This window comes from Mytilus edulis, chromosome 10 (assembly GCF_963676685.1).
Source record: "Mytilus edulis chromosome 10, xbMytEdul2.2, whole genome shotgun sequence".
In the NCBI taxonomy this organism is placed as follows: domain Eukaryota; kingdom Metazoa; phylum Mollusca; class Bivalvia; order Mytilida; family Mytilidae; genus Mytilus; species Mytilus edulis.
This window is the reverse complement of record NC_092353.1, coordinates 22,411,765-22,426,404: the sequence shown is the minus strand read 5'-3', so window position 1 is coordinate 22,426,404 and position 14,640 is coordinate 22,411,765. Positions and strand designations below refer to the sequence as shown.

At 32.7% G+C, this 14,640-nt stretch overlaps 1 pseudogene; it reads left to right on the top strand.

Moving 5' to 3' along the window:
* Window positions 1-7,128: 7,128 nt before the first annotated feature.
* Window positions 7,129-9,793, top strand: LOC139492639 (zinc finger protein 234-like; annotated as a pseudogene).
* The last annotated feature ends 4,847 nt before the right edge of the window (window positions 9,794-14,640 follow it).

The window sequence follows — 14,640 nt, the reverse complement described above, 5'->3', positions numbered from 1 at the left end:
TAAACATGACATGAAGTACTAAATGTCCCTTTATCAACTCTCTATACAGGAATAAAAACTTCACCTGTAGTTTAATTTAAGATAACAAGGAAATGAAAAATACACGAACCCAGGGTCTCCACCCTGATTACATAAAAATAATACAATGTACAAGTACAAGATCGCGTGTTAAATCTGCACGATAAATATCATATTTAAATATAAGGTCATGTTTTTAAATTATTAACATAACAGTCAAAGTTATGATAAAAAAATCTCGCAATGGTAAATTTCCATTTTAACAAATTAAGTTTTTAGGGGCCGTTCAATATTTACTGACCAGATGGATGGGCCGGTGCATTCTTAATATTGTTTCATTAAAAAAGTTAATGCCCATCCTTTTAAATTCTTTAAAAAAAGTCCTTGCCCATCTAAAAAAACTATAAAAAAAGTCCTTGCCACCCTAAAAAATTAAAGACAATCTAAAATGATTTAGGTTCTTTTTCTATTTTAAAGTTTGCATGTTTATGTCTGGAAATCAATGGATTATAGGGTTTTTTTTGCTTGTGAGAGAGCTGTCTACTTATTCTATTTCTTTTATGTATGTGCCTGTCCCAAGTCAGGAGCCTGTAAATCAGTGGTTGTCGTTTGTTTATGTGTTACATATTCGTTTTTCGTTCAATTTTTTTTTTATATAAATGGGCGTTTTTCAATAAAAGCTACTTTCAGACATAAAAAAAAATGGAAAATGAACTTGTCTAAAATTTCATTTCAAGAGTTATTTTGAATACCTCTATTATAGACCTGTTTGTAAACAAAAAGTGCAATCTTAAATATTCTTTAAAATGATATTATTTTCATAATTTGTGTACTGTTTCGTAGGGGACTTTTGTCCCCTACGAAATTTCTTCTAAACACACATATTTTTTGCAATTTTAAATGTTTCCTATTGACATTCCAGTTTGTTTACTTTAAATACTAGAAAAATATCATTTTTTTCTGAATTGGAAAACCATTTTTATCGATAAAGATTAGACAGTACTTCACATATGAAGGTTCAACTCACGTTACGTAGTGGACATTTTGATGCGTTTCGTAGTGGACAAAACCGTTTCGTAGTGGACAAAAAGTTTCGTAGTAGACATCAACCCTATTATATGTTAATAAAAACATAATAAAAATTACATGAAACTAACCCTTGTTATTTGTTTTGCACGAATATAATTGAAAAAAGATTAAAAAAAGACTCCATGGTAGTGGTAGTGTCCACTACGAAATGTTTTTCTCCCATACTTGTTTCGTAGGGGACCGTTTCGTAAGGGACGTATTCGCATGTTTTATTTTTCCCCCACAATCCCTATATTGCAATAATAACAAGACTGATTGTATTCATCAAAGCATTTATCAAGCTGTACACTGATATTTTTTTCATAATTTTAAAACCAGATACTGAAGGATATTTGACCCGTTTCGTAGGGGACATTATCAAAAATACGGTATCACTCTGGTCCATTTGATGTGCTCAATTTTTCTTACCAACAATTTAATTGCCGTTATTAATGCATCACTTCTTTTGTAAGACCCTAATGTATATATTTCTTGCAAACAAAAATTACATTGATTTTATAAAACTGTTTATTGGCAAATTTTAATGACTTCGTTTCGTAGTGGACATTTTGAGAGGGACACACCTTCTGAAATTAAAAAACCTATATTGAAATGTGTTTATTAGAATATGTTTGCTCTGAATATACTTTTGAATTATAAAAGAACTTATGTAAAGTGAAAAAAACATTTATTTCTTCATTTTTTTACGATATTTTAGAGTATGAATGTTGAACAGGCGGTCTAGGGACATGCCATTTTGGTTGTTTTGGACCATTCAGGAGTCAATTTCTTATCAATCCCTCTAAAAATAAACTGTTTCTTTGCTTAAATATGTTAAATCTAATTCAATGTACTGACTGCACAAAAAATTACTTGCAAAGATCAAACACATTTTTTTTTAAAGTGGATAGGACAAGAAAATACGTTTTTATTGAAAAACGCCCAACTTTATAAGGCCGTTAGTTTTCTCGTTTGAATAGTTTTACATTGTCTTATCGGGGCTTTTTATAGCTGACTATGCGATATGGGCTTTGCTTATTGTTGAAGGCCGTACGATGACCTATAGTTGTTAATGTCTGTGTCATTTTGGTCTCTTGTGGACAGTTGTCCCATTGGCAATCATATACCACATCTTCTTTTTTTATATTTGGTGCAAATACAAAATTCAAAATGTGCTAGTTAATTCCATATATATATATACATATTTATTTGTGTAACATACATTTTCTTGTTTTTAATACTAGTATGAATATGCATGTATAGATTTGATGTTATATGAACAGCCTCATAAACAATTTCACAATCAAATCTCAAGACATAAGTAATAACATACTTTATCATATACTTAGACTAAATAACATATGATTTTTACTGTATGATAATAGCATTAAATTAACGTAAATCCCATATTTTTTGAATTGGTGCTTAGCGGGTTGATATGTACAGATTATAACATGCCCTTTTCCATATTGGCCCTGGTATCATCCCGAGACTCCCATATCGGCCTCGAGCTTTGCAGAGAGGAGAAAAAGGTTCAATTACGTCATTGTTCGCCGTTGTCGTTAAGGACGCAATGACGTCACATCATTTGGAATCAGGGCACAATATCAATATACTCTTTTTTGCCGCGGGCAATTTTGAGGTTATTGCATATACAAAACCTAAGGTATTCATAACAAATGTGTGATAAGAAAGTTTATCACATGCTTCGATTGTTATCACATGCCTTTCCGTAACGTTATCGCATGGCATTCCGTTGATACTCGGCAAATTCCGGAAAATACACCTTAATGTTACGTTTTCAATGAAAAACATTACAAAGTAGTGTACAAAACAATTATTTGGATAGTGGAAAGTATATTGGGTAAAATAATAATAATAAAAAAAACAGGGAAAAAAAACCAAAACAAATTATCATATATATGCATTTTTTTAAGCTTCAAACAAAATTTAGAAAATTACTTTAAAAAAGTTAACTTTTCCAAACTGTTCATTATCTTCATTGTTGAATTATTTTTTTTGTCGATTCTTCCATATTAAAATGTTTTCTTCTATGTTGATTCATTATATATATGATAGAAATATTTCATATCGAATGTACTTAAGTGGTCCAACGTGCGTGAACTTTCCCTCTCTGAACTTCTTTTTGGGAACCACGTAAAAGGATCAATATATGAATCTGTTATTCTGAATTTTTCTCCATTGTTGAAGCATATGATAAAAAGATCATGACATGTCAATTTTCATGTCGCATGTATTATCAGCCCTCGAGCCATTCGGCTCTTGGGCTGATATTGAACCTAGGGCTGATAATACATGCGATATGAAAAATGCTATGTAATAATCTGATAATATCAGCCAGCCTTTCATAGAGTCTTAAGAATTTGGAGACAGTTAAGAAAGAGAACACACACACACACACACACACACACTCGAATTACCATTCAGAGAAAGTATAAGATAGTGTACATACACACAATTCAAGTCCAAGCTCTATTTTGTCCGAAGTGTAACATGTAGACGGATATCTCAGTACTAAATAATATTCAATTTGCCACACTATCTTGTACTGAGTGTAACAAGTAGACAGATGATTTTCAATACGTCAAGTTCAATCTTGTCTCTTGTGTAACAAGTAAACGGGTATCTATTCAATACGCCATGCTCTATCTTGCCCTGAGTGTAACAGGTAGACCGGTATATATCTAGTACGCCAAACTCTATCCCGTCACGAGTGTCACAAATAGTCCGGTATCTATTCAAAACGCGTAGCTCTCTCTTGTCATGAGTGTAGCAAGTATACAAGTATCTAGTCAATACACTAAGCTATATATTGCCTGAGTGTACCACGTAGACAAGTATCTAGTCAATACACCAAGCTCTATATTGCCCAAGTGTAATAAATAGACAGGTATATTTTCAATACGCCAAGCTATATCTTGTCCGAATGAAACAAGTACACAACTAAAGTAGACATATCTATTCAATACACCAAGCTCTATATTGCCCGAGTGTAATAAATAGACAGGTATATTTTCAATACGCCAAGCTATATCTTGTCCGAATGAAACAAGTACACAACTAAAGTAGACATATCTATTCAATACACCAAGCCCTATATTGCCCGAGTGTAACAAAAAGACGAGTATCTATCATATATGCCAAGGTACATGTATCTTTACAATACGTAGTACTACATGTAGTCTATCGGTATCTTTTCAATACGAAGTAATGTAGACATGTACTTATTCAGTATGCCAAACTCTTACACTATCTTGTCCCGATTGTAGCAAGTAGACCAGTATCTACATTATATTTAATACGATACGGAAGTACTATAGACATGTATCTATTCAATACGCAAAGCTCTGTTTTGTCCCAAGTGTATTAAAATGGTCTATATTATATGGCTTGTGGATGATAATAAAATTTTAAACGACACTAAAGATCTTTTTGACAACTTTAATACTTTTTTTGTTAATGTTGCCAATGACATAGGCAAAGGTACTATTTTTGAAGAAAAAACACATCCCAGTATTTTTAAAATTTAAATCTCAAATACAACATGATAAACCTTTTGATTTTAAACCTATACATGTTGACACAGTAAACAAACTTGTGCAAAAGATCAATATAAAAAAGCTACTGGCGTAAATCAGATATCATCTAAACTACTACGAGCTGGTGCACCAGTACTCAACAAACACATAACAACATTATTAAATAACACCATAGAATCCGGTGAGTTTCCAAACAGACTCAAAGAAGATAAGGTTGTACCATTACACAAAAAGAATGACCCACTGGATAAAAATGATATCTGATGATAAGGTGACTGAAATGACCATCAACCAATGATCTCTGATGAATCGGTAACTGATATGACCATCAACAAATGATCTCTGATGAGTAAGTCACTGATATGACCATCAAGAAATGATCTCTGATGAATAGGTGACTGATATGACCATCAAGAAATAATCTCTGATGAATAAGTCACTGATATGACCATCAAGAAATGATCTCTGATGAATAGGTGACTGATATGACCATCAAGAAATAATCTCTGATGAATAAGTCACTGGTATGACCATCAAGAAATGATCTCTGATGATAAGGTGACTAATATGACCATCAAGAAATGAATCTGATGAAAAGGTGACTGATATGACCATCAACAAATGATCTCGAATGAAAAATTGAATGATATGATATCAAAAATGATCTATGATGGTTAGGTGACTGATATGACCATCAACAAAGGATCTCTGATGATTAGGTGACTGATATGACCATCAACAAATGATCTATGATGATCAGGTGACTGATATGACCATCAAAAAATGATCTCTGATGATTAGGTGACTGATAAGACATCAACAAATGATTTCTGATGATTAGGTGACTAATATGACATCAACACATGATATCTGATGATTAGGTGACTGATATTACCATCAACAAATGATCTCTGATGATTAGGTGACTGATATGACCATCAACAAATGATTTCTGATGATAAGGAGACTAATACGACATCAACAAATGATCTCTGATGGTAATGTGACTGATACGACCATCAGCAAATGATCTCTGATGATTAAGTGACTGATATGACATCAACAAATGATCTCTGATGATTAGGTGACTGATATGACCATTAACAAATGATCTCTGATTATTAGGTGACTAATATGAGATCAGCAAATGATCTCTGATGATTAGGTGACTAATATGACATCAACAAATGATATCTGATGGTAAGGTGACTGATATGACCATCAAAAATAATATCTGATGATTAGGTGACTGATATGACCATCAACAAAGGATCTCTGATGAATAGGTGACTGATATGACCATCAACAAATGATCTCTGATGAGTAAGTAACTGATATGACCATCAAGAAATGATCTCTGATGAATAGGTGACTTATAGACTTATATGACCATCAAGAAATAATATCTGATGATTAAGTCACTTGTATGACCATCAAGAAATGATCTCTGATGATAATGTGACTGATATGACCATCGACAAATGATCTCGGATGCTTAGGTGACTGATATGACCACCAACAAATAATTTCGGATGAAAAATTGAATGATATGACATCAAAAATGATCTCTGATGGTTAGGTGACTGATATGACCATCAACAAATGATCTCTGATGATTAGGTGACTGATATGACCATCAAAAAATGATCTCTGATGATAAGGTGACTGATATGACCATCAAAAAATGATCTCTGATGATTAGGTGACTGATAAGACACAAACAAATGATCTCTGATTATTAGGTGACTGATATGACATCAACACATGATATCTGATGATAAGGTGACTGATATGACCACCAACAAATGATCTCTGATGATTAGATGACTGATATGACCATCAACAAATGATATCTGATGATTAGGTGACTAATAAGACATCAACAAATGATCTATGATGGTTAGGTGACTGATACGACCATCAACAAATGATATCTGATGATTAAGTGACTGATATGACATCAACAAATGATCTCTGATGATTAGGTGACTGATATGACCATTAACAAATGATATCTGATGATTAGGTGACTGATATGACCATCAACAAATGATCTCGGATGAAAAGTTGACTGATATGACTATCAACAAATGATCTCTGATTAACAATGTTCGGAGAAGATCTCACAGGATGAACATGATGAAGTTCGGCGGACATTATTTCATGGGGTCATTATTAAATACTACATCATGGGAATAATCGTTGAATAGAACAAACCAATCTTTACCATGTTTACTAAATAACCTGCAATGCTTAGAAATTCAAAAAGGATTCAACTGTGTTAACGACTATTTTTCTTTTTTTAAGGCCAGAAATAGAAGAAAAACAGCGAAGATGAAATAAAAAAAACCAAGAGAAATGACTGACAGCCAAAAAAAACCCAGCGAATTCTATGAATGTATCCCTTGGTCAAAACACAGGTAATTTTTAACAAAGGGAGACACGAGATTTACTGCTGTGGAAAACAATTGTACTGGTAGTAAAGGATTGGAACAAAAAAATATGACCGAGCATACTGGTCAAGTGTGTAATAAAGGGTTGACAACGGAAGAAAAGTACGAGAATAATGGTCAAGTGTGTGATAAAGGATTGAAAAGTGTTGAAAAGTCCGAAACTTTTCAAGTGTGTGGTAATAGATTAAAAAGCTTCGAAAAATCTGACACTACTATTCAAGCGCGTGGTAGGGGATTGAAAAGTGTTGAAAAGTCTGAAACTTTTCAAGTGTGTCGTAATAGATTGAAAAGTTTCAAAAAATCCGACACTACTTATCAAGCGCGAGGTAAAAGGTCTAGAGCTGTAAATAAGTCCGAGGAACATATAACAATTCGATCTGGCAATACAACGTTTAAATGTGACATATTATATAATAAAGGATTTAATAAAACACTTTTCTTACAAGCGCATACTCAAAACCGAACTCAGCCTGATGATAAACGTTTTAACTGTGATGTATGTGGTAAAAGTTTTAGTCTTGAACAACACTTAAAGTCACACATGCGTCTCCACAATGACGATAAACCTTTCAATTGTGACGTGTGTGCGAAAGCTTTTCAACGACCCAGTCAATTAAATTCACACATGCGTATACACAATGACGATAAACCTTATAATTGCGGGTTATGTGGTAAAGATTTTAATCGACGGCAAAATTTACAGAAACACATGAGTATACACATTGATGATAAACCTTTTAACTGTGATGTATGTGGTAAAAGTTTTGGTCTTGAACAGCACTTAAAGTCACACATGCGTATACACAATGATGATAAACCTTTTAATTGTGACGTGTGTGTGAACTGAAGGCGTATAAACGATCTTGTCAATTAAAATCACACATGCGTTTACACAATGATGCTAAACCTTATAACTGTGATGTATGTGGTAAAGGGTTTCATCAACCTAGTCAATTAAAGACGCACATGACAAAGCATACTGGTGATAAACCTTATACCTGTGATGTATGCGGTAAAGGATTTGCCAAAAGTGGTAGCTTACAGACACACATGAATACACACACTGGTGATAAACCTTATAACTGTGATATATGTAGTAAAGGTTTTAGTCAAAAGCAGCACTTAAAGCCACACATGCGTATACACACTGGAGAAAACCCTTTTAAATGTGACGTATGCGACAGAAGGTTTCGTCAAAATAGTGTCTTAAAGACACACATTAAAACTCATACTGGTGTTAAACCATTTATATGTGATGTATGTAGTAGAGGATTTAGTCGACGTGATACCTTAAAGGGACATATGAGAACACATACGTTTGAAACACCTAAAAAATGTAAAGTATGTGATGAAGAATTTCGCCAAAAACAAGATTTACTAATACACATGGGAACACATTCTGACGAAAACCCCTATACATGTAAATTATGTGGTAAATCTTTTAGTTACAAATGCCAGTTAAAGGTACACACAAAAATACACACGGGTGATAAACCTTATAAATGTGATGTATGCAGTAAACGGTTTAACCAACGATCTAAGGGTGCTATAAACAGTCTCGTACTAAAAACTAGGGGTATTTCCCCAGTGAGATTTACATACTGATGGAATTCCCTGCTATTTATATACCACTAAATGAAAAAGTTGTATGTTTTTTATGTTCAATGTGAAAAACATATATTGAAGTTCAATTAAAATGCCACTTTTGTCAAGATTTAAAAAAAAAAAATGTTTTTGTGACTTCCTACTATATGGGAGGCAACTCCATAAACAGCTGATTTTCACCTGTTGCAAAAAGCACTTTGATTTGTCAGGTAAGATAGCTCCTTTCGGAGCAGGCGAACGTAGGCTGAAACTACATTTTCTTAAATCAGCCGGATAAGCTCTTCGAAATGCATATTATAAGAAATCTCAAATATATGCACAGGTTACTGATCCGTGTGTCCAAATGTGGTCTGTTTTTAAGGTTTTTTAGGGGGAAAATGCCTAATTTCCAGCTGATAACTTGTACCAATTTGCATGTTTAAACAAGAGATGTTGGATTTTTTTTTATTTATTCAGAAAGTTCATAGAATTATCTTTCCATTGATGTATAGATATTTATATAACTATGAATATCTGACTTCTGCATGATGGGTCCACTATTACATGCCCTGTTACAGAATGACATCACGTAAAAAACTGTTGATTGCACCCTAAACTACGTCTGCACATGAAAATACACACTGGTGAAAAACATAATTTTAAGTGTGATGTGTGCGACAGAAGATTTCCTAAAACTAGTGAGTTAAAGAATCATACGACAACACATACATTTTGTACCGGTGAAAAACCTTATTTGTGTGATGTGTGTGGTAAAGGATTTAGTCGGCTTGATATCTTGCAGGAACATATGAGAACACATACAGGTGAACAACCTTATAGATGTGATGTATGTGAAACCAGATTTCGTCATAGGTCAGACTTACGGATGCATATGAGAACGCATTGACATAGGCAAGACTTACGGGTGCATATTAGAACGCATTGACATAGGCAAACTTGCAAATGCATATGAGAACGCTTTGACATAGGCAAGACTAACGGATGCATATATAGGGCATTGACATAGGCAAGACTTACGGATGCATATGAGAACGCATATACATAGGCAAGACTTACGGATGTATTGGAAAACAAATTAACATAGGCAAGACTTACGGATGCATTGACAAATCCTTAACTTGTGATAAATGGACGTGGTGTATCTTATTTAGTGTTCAGATACTCACATCATGCACATACAGAATATGAAAAAAAAGTTAAATAACAAAAATACTGAACACCGAGGAAAATTCAAAACGGAAAGTCCCTAATCAATTGGCAAAATCAAATGATAAAACACATCTAACGAATGGACAACAACTGTCATATTACTGACTCAACCTCTCACTCTGAACGTCAAACTTTTCAAATAAAATGTGTGCGCTAATGGTTAAGTCAGAAACAAATCTATTGATAATATAAACTCTCAAACTTAGTTATCCTCAAATACATTACACGTAGAAAAATACCGGTTATCATGTATTTACTCTGAAAAATATCAAACCAAAATTGATTGTAATCGTGTTTTTCTTTAGTGTCCCCGCCGTAGCAGAGGGGCATTACGTTAATTTTACCCTAAGGCCTTATTCGTCTTTTAGTAATAAGTATAAATTGAATCAATTACAAGAAAAGACAAGACAAGACAATATTTTATTTAAGTCTCACCATTCATTATATAAAACATACAAACAGTTGATAAAACAACATCATAAAACATACAAGAGCCATTCTAAAAAGAGTTATGAGAGACTATCTAAAATGTATATATACAATATTTACACTAAAATTAGCTATATAAAATACATTTTCTTTTCAATAAAATGTCATTGCAGATTTTGGCAGTATAAAAGTACATATTTTCATTTGTGAATAAAAATATAAATTTATCGTCATCAGACAATTGCATAAAATTAACATAAAATAGAGATGCTTGATAAAACAAATAACAACGCAAATCTTCATACACAGGACAATTCATTAAAACATGTTTTTATCTTCAATTAAAAGATTTTCATTACAAATACTGTTATAACAAATTCTATTTTCAACTAAAAGACCTTCATACCTTCCGGTCTCAATTTTCAAAGGAGCCGTACCACTTCTAAATTTGGCATAGGCACTCCTATATTTACCAGGTATAATTTTTAATAAGTAATTTTCTTCACCAAATTCATTTTTGAACAGTCTGTAAGTACGTAGTTTACTACGCTCGTTTGACATTAAATCAATATACCATTGCTCTTTAAATCTATTGAAACAGATATTCTAAATATTTTTTATAACATGTTTATCAATAATCAAATTAGTATTACAAAAATGTTCCATATCAAGTTCTTTAAACTTTGTGTGTACTCTGAAATTCCAATTTTTCAGTCTATTATTGCATATATTATTTGCCCATATAAAAACTTTTTTGTTTATTCTATTATCACACATTTTTGTAAATCTACTATAAGTTCTAAAAATACATGTCCATTGTTTTACAATACATGGCATCCAGCCCATATCACCATATAGGGCTAAGTTAGGTGTGTACTTTCCAACACCCATGAAAAAACGCATTGCCCTACTTTTTACAGCATTTATACAAGAGTATTCTTTACTTCCCCATATCGCAGCACCATATTCAATTACAGACATAACAAGAGTGTCAAAAAGCTTAGTAAAAGTAGAATATTCAAAACCACCATTTGCTTTACATTTAGCAATTAGTAAACCTAACGATCTGCTGGCTGATTTTGCTACAATTTTCGCCATCTCGTTATAATCCAAAAACTCATTTAATAATAAACCAAGATACATATATTTTGATACAATATCTAACTGGTTTCCGTTCAACATAAATTCAAAATTTGTTTGTGTCACAGATTGTGTTCTAAAATGAACAATTTTTGACTTTTCCATATTTACAATTAAGTCATTTACATTACACCATATACTTAAAACATCTAATATTCTTTGAAGGTCATCTTCATTTTCGGCTAATAAAACTACATCGTCTGCATATAACAATATACAAATCTTTTCACCATTTACATTTATACCAATATCTAAGCTCTTGATGTCATCAACTAAGTTATTTATGAAAATATTGAATAATAACGGCGATAATATGCAGCCTTGTTTTAGGCCAGAATTTACTCCAAACCAATCAGTCAAATTGCCATTTATCTTGACACAAGATTGAACATTATAATATAAAGAATGTAAAGCATTTAACAGTTTGGTACTTAAACCTAAGGATTCTAATTTACTAAACAACAAATTACGATTAACCCAGTCATATGCTTTTTTAAAATCTACAAATGCACAAAATGTTGAAAGTTTACAAAGTTTTCTTGTTTCAATGATAGTTGTTAAAGTTGATTGATGGTCTATGGTACTGCGACTCTTTCTGAAACCATTCTGTTCGTCATTGATCACTTCAAGTTCGGTAAGTTTTCCGGTCAGATGTGCATTCAGGACGCCACAGTATAGTTTATACGCCACTGGTGCTAGACTTATTCCTCTATAGGACATCGGATCTCTGGGATCTGCCGTGGATGACTTGGGGATCGGTGTAATGATACATTTATTCCACATAGCTGGCACTTTACCGGAATTATAACATATATTAAAAACACGGATAAGCGCATTCAATGCTGTAGGATTTTTATATAATTCAACTGGAATATCATCAACGCCAGGAGATTTACCACATTTTGATATTTTCACTACATTATACACTTCGCTACTGGTAATTTCACCATCTAAAATTTCATCACAAATTATATCACTATTACAATTTTCTATTTCATTACTAATACTAGTATCGCTATTTCTATTTAACATTTCTTCAAAATCATATTTCCATTTATTTATAACTATATCCTTATCATCACATATTGATCCATCATTTAATTTGATCTCCATTGGAATAGTATTTTGACGCTCGCTCCCTACTCCGATCCTGCCAATTTTCCGCCAAAATTCTTTTGGGTTTCCTTGCGAATTAATTAATTCCTCTTGCATTGAATGCCAATATTGACGTTTTGATCTTTGGACACCTCGATCAAATAGTTTTCGTTTTTGGACAAAGATATGACGCAGTTCCCTTTAATTTTTTGTGACTAAGACGACATTTATTCCAGTTTTTCTCCGCTTTACAAACATCATTCCACAACATAGTAAGCTCGGAATTCCACCACGGTTTTTTATATTTTCTAGCTTTGTTGTTAAACGCATTACTAATTCGAATTTCTTTACTTGATAACTTTTCGGACATTTCTTTTTTCAGTACCGATACAAAATGTTCATACATTTTATCGATATTTTGTTGTGAAGCTTCAGATTGTTCCAACAGCAATATCACACGATTAATTTCTGTTACAATAGAATCACCGATAAGCCAATTTTCCGGTAAACTTTTAGTATCATATTTAATTATTTTAGTAACAGTTTGATTTTTGTCTTTATTTTTACTGACTTGGTCTTCAATTGGAAAATATAGGCACATATTCCATGTCAATAGTGAATGGTCAGGTACTATTTTACGAAGGTCATATCTACCGGGCTCGCCAAGACTTGGAATGATAGTAGTAGCTCTTGTTACGCTAAAGGAGTTAAATGAATCCAACATTTCATATGGTAAAATACAATAGTCCACTACACTGGAACCGCGTGTTGATACAAAGGTAAAGTCGTTGGTTAAAGTTTTCCGACCATTAAGTATGCAACAATTAACATCAATTAGAAAATCACAAAAAATGTTCCCATATCCGTTTGTCTGAAAGTCGACTATATCGCGCTCTGGTAAGCAATCTATTCCTTCGATTGAATCCGAGAAATCAGAACAACGACTGTTAAAATCACCACACAGATAGAACAAATTACCTTGTGGGATTGTGTATATATGTGTCATTAATGTTTCCATAAATTCGTGTACATTGACTGCTCTAGTTGAGTTTTCTGGTGGCAGGTAGACGACGCAAACGTAAAACATATTGGCATTACAACGTTTATCTTTAAACTGTACCCACATTATACCATCTACGGGGCGCCGAATGGGACTCTTGTGGTTTTGTACAAAATTCAATTCTGTCATAACAAAATATTTTTTGTCTTACAAAACTATGTGCTACAGACTTGTTTTGTGAGAACTTCAATTTTGTGATGACAAAATTCATTTGTGTAGACAAAATTAATTTTTGTCATGACAAAATTCATTTTTGTAGACAAAATTCATATTTGTCATGACAAAAGTCAATTTTGTCTAAAAGGTATGCAAATATAAACATATTTGCATACAAAATTGACTTTTGTTACCTGATATGGAAATTAAATCACAAAAGTCAATTGTGTGAGGTAAGATTCAATTTTGTGAGACAAAATTAACTTTTGTGAGACAAAATTGACTTTTGTGAGACAAAATTTATTTTTGTGAGACAAAATTCAATTTTGTGAGACAAAATTCAATTTTGTGAGACAAAATTCAATTTTGTCAATTTTGTTGAGACAAAAGTCAATTTTGTTAATTTTGTTGAGACAAAAGTCAATTCTGTCAATTTTGTTGAGACAAAAATCAATTTTGTTGAGACAAAAATCAATTTTGTTGAGACAAAAATCAATTTTGTTGAGACAAAAGTCAATTTTGTTAATTTTGACAAAATTTTAAATTTGTAGTATGATACAAATTTTGTTAAACTGAGCTTATTTTTGTTGAACAAAAGTCACTTTTGTCCGTACAAAATTGAATTTTGAGTACAAAACCACAAGAGTCCCATTCGGCGCCCCGTACCATCAGTGTTATCATCAACAATTTCAATGTTGAATTGTTGATCAAAGTCATTACGGACCAAAAGTCCTACACCAACCTATCCATTCTTCGCTCGAATATGTATATTCCGTCGGTTATGGCCGTACCAGCAGTAACCATCCACGTTTACAGAATTAGAAGCCATAAGGTGTGTTTCGGCAAT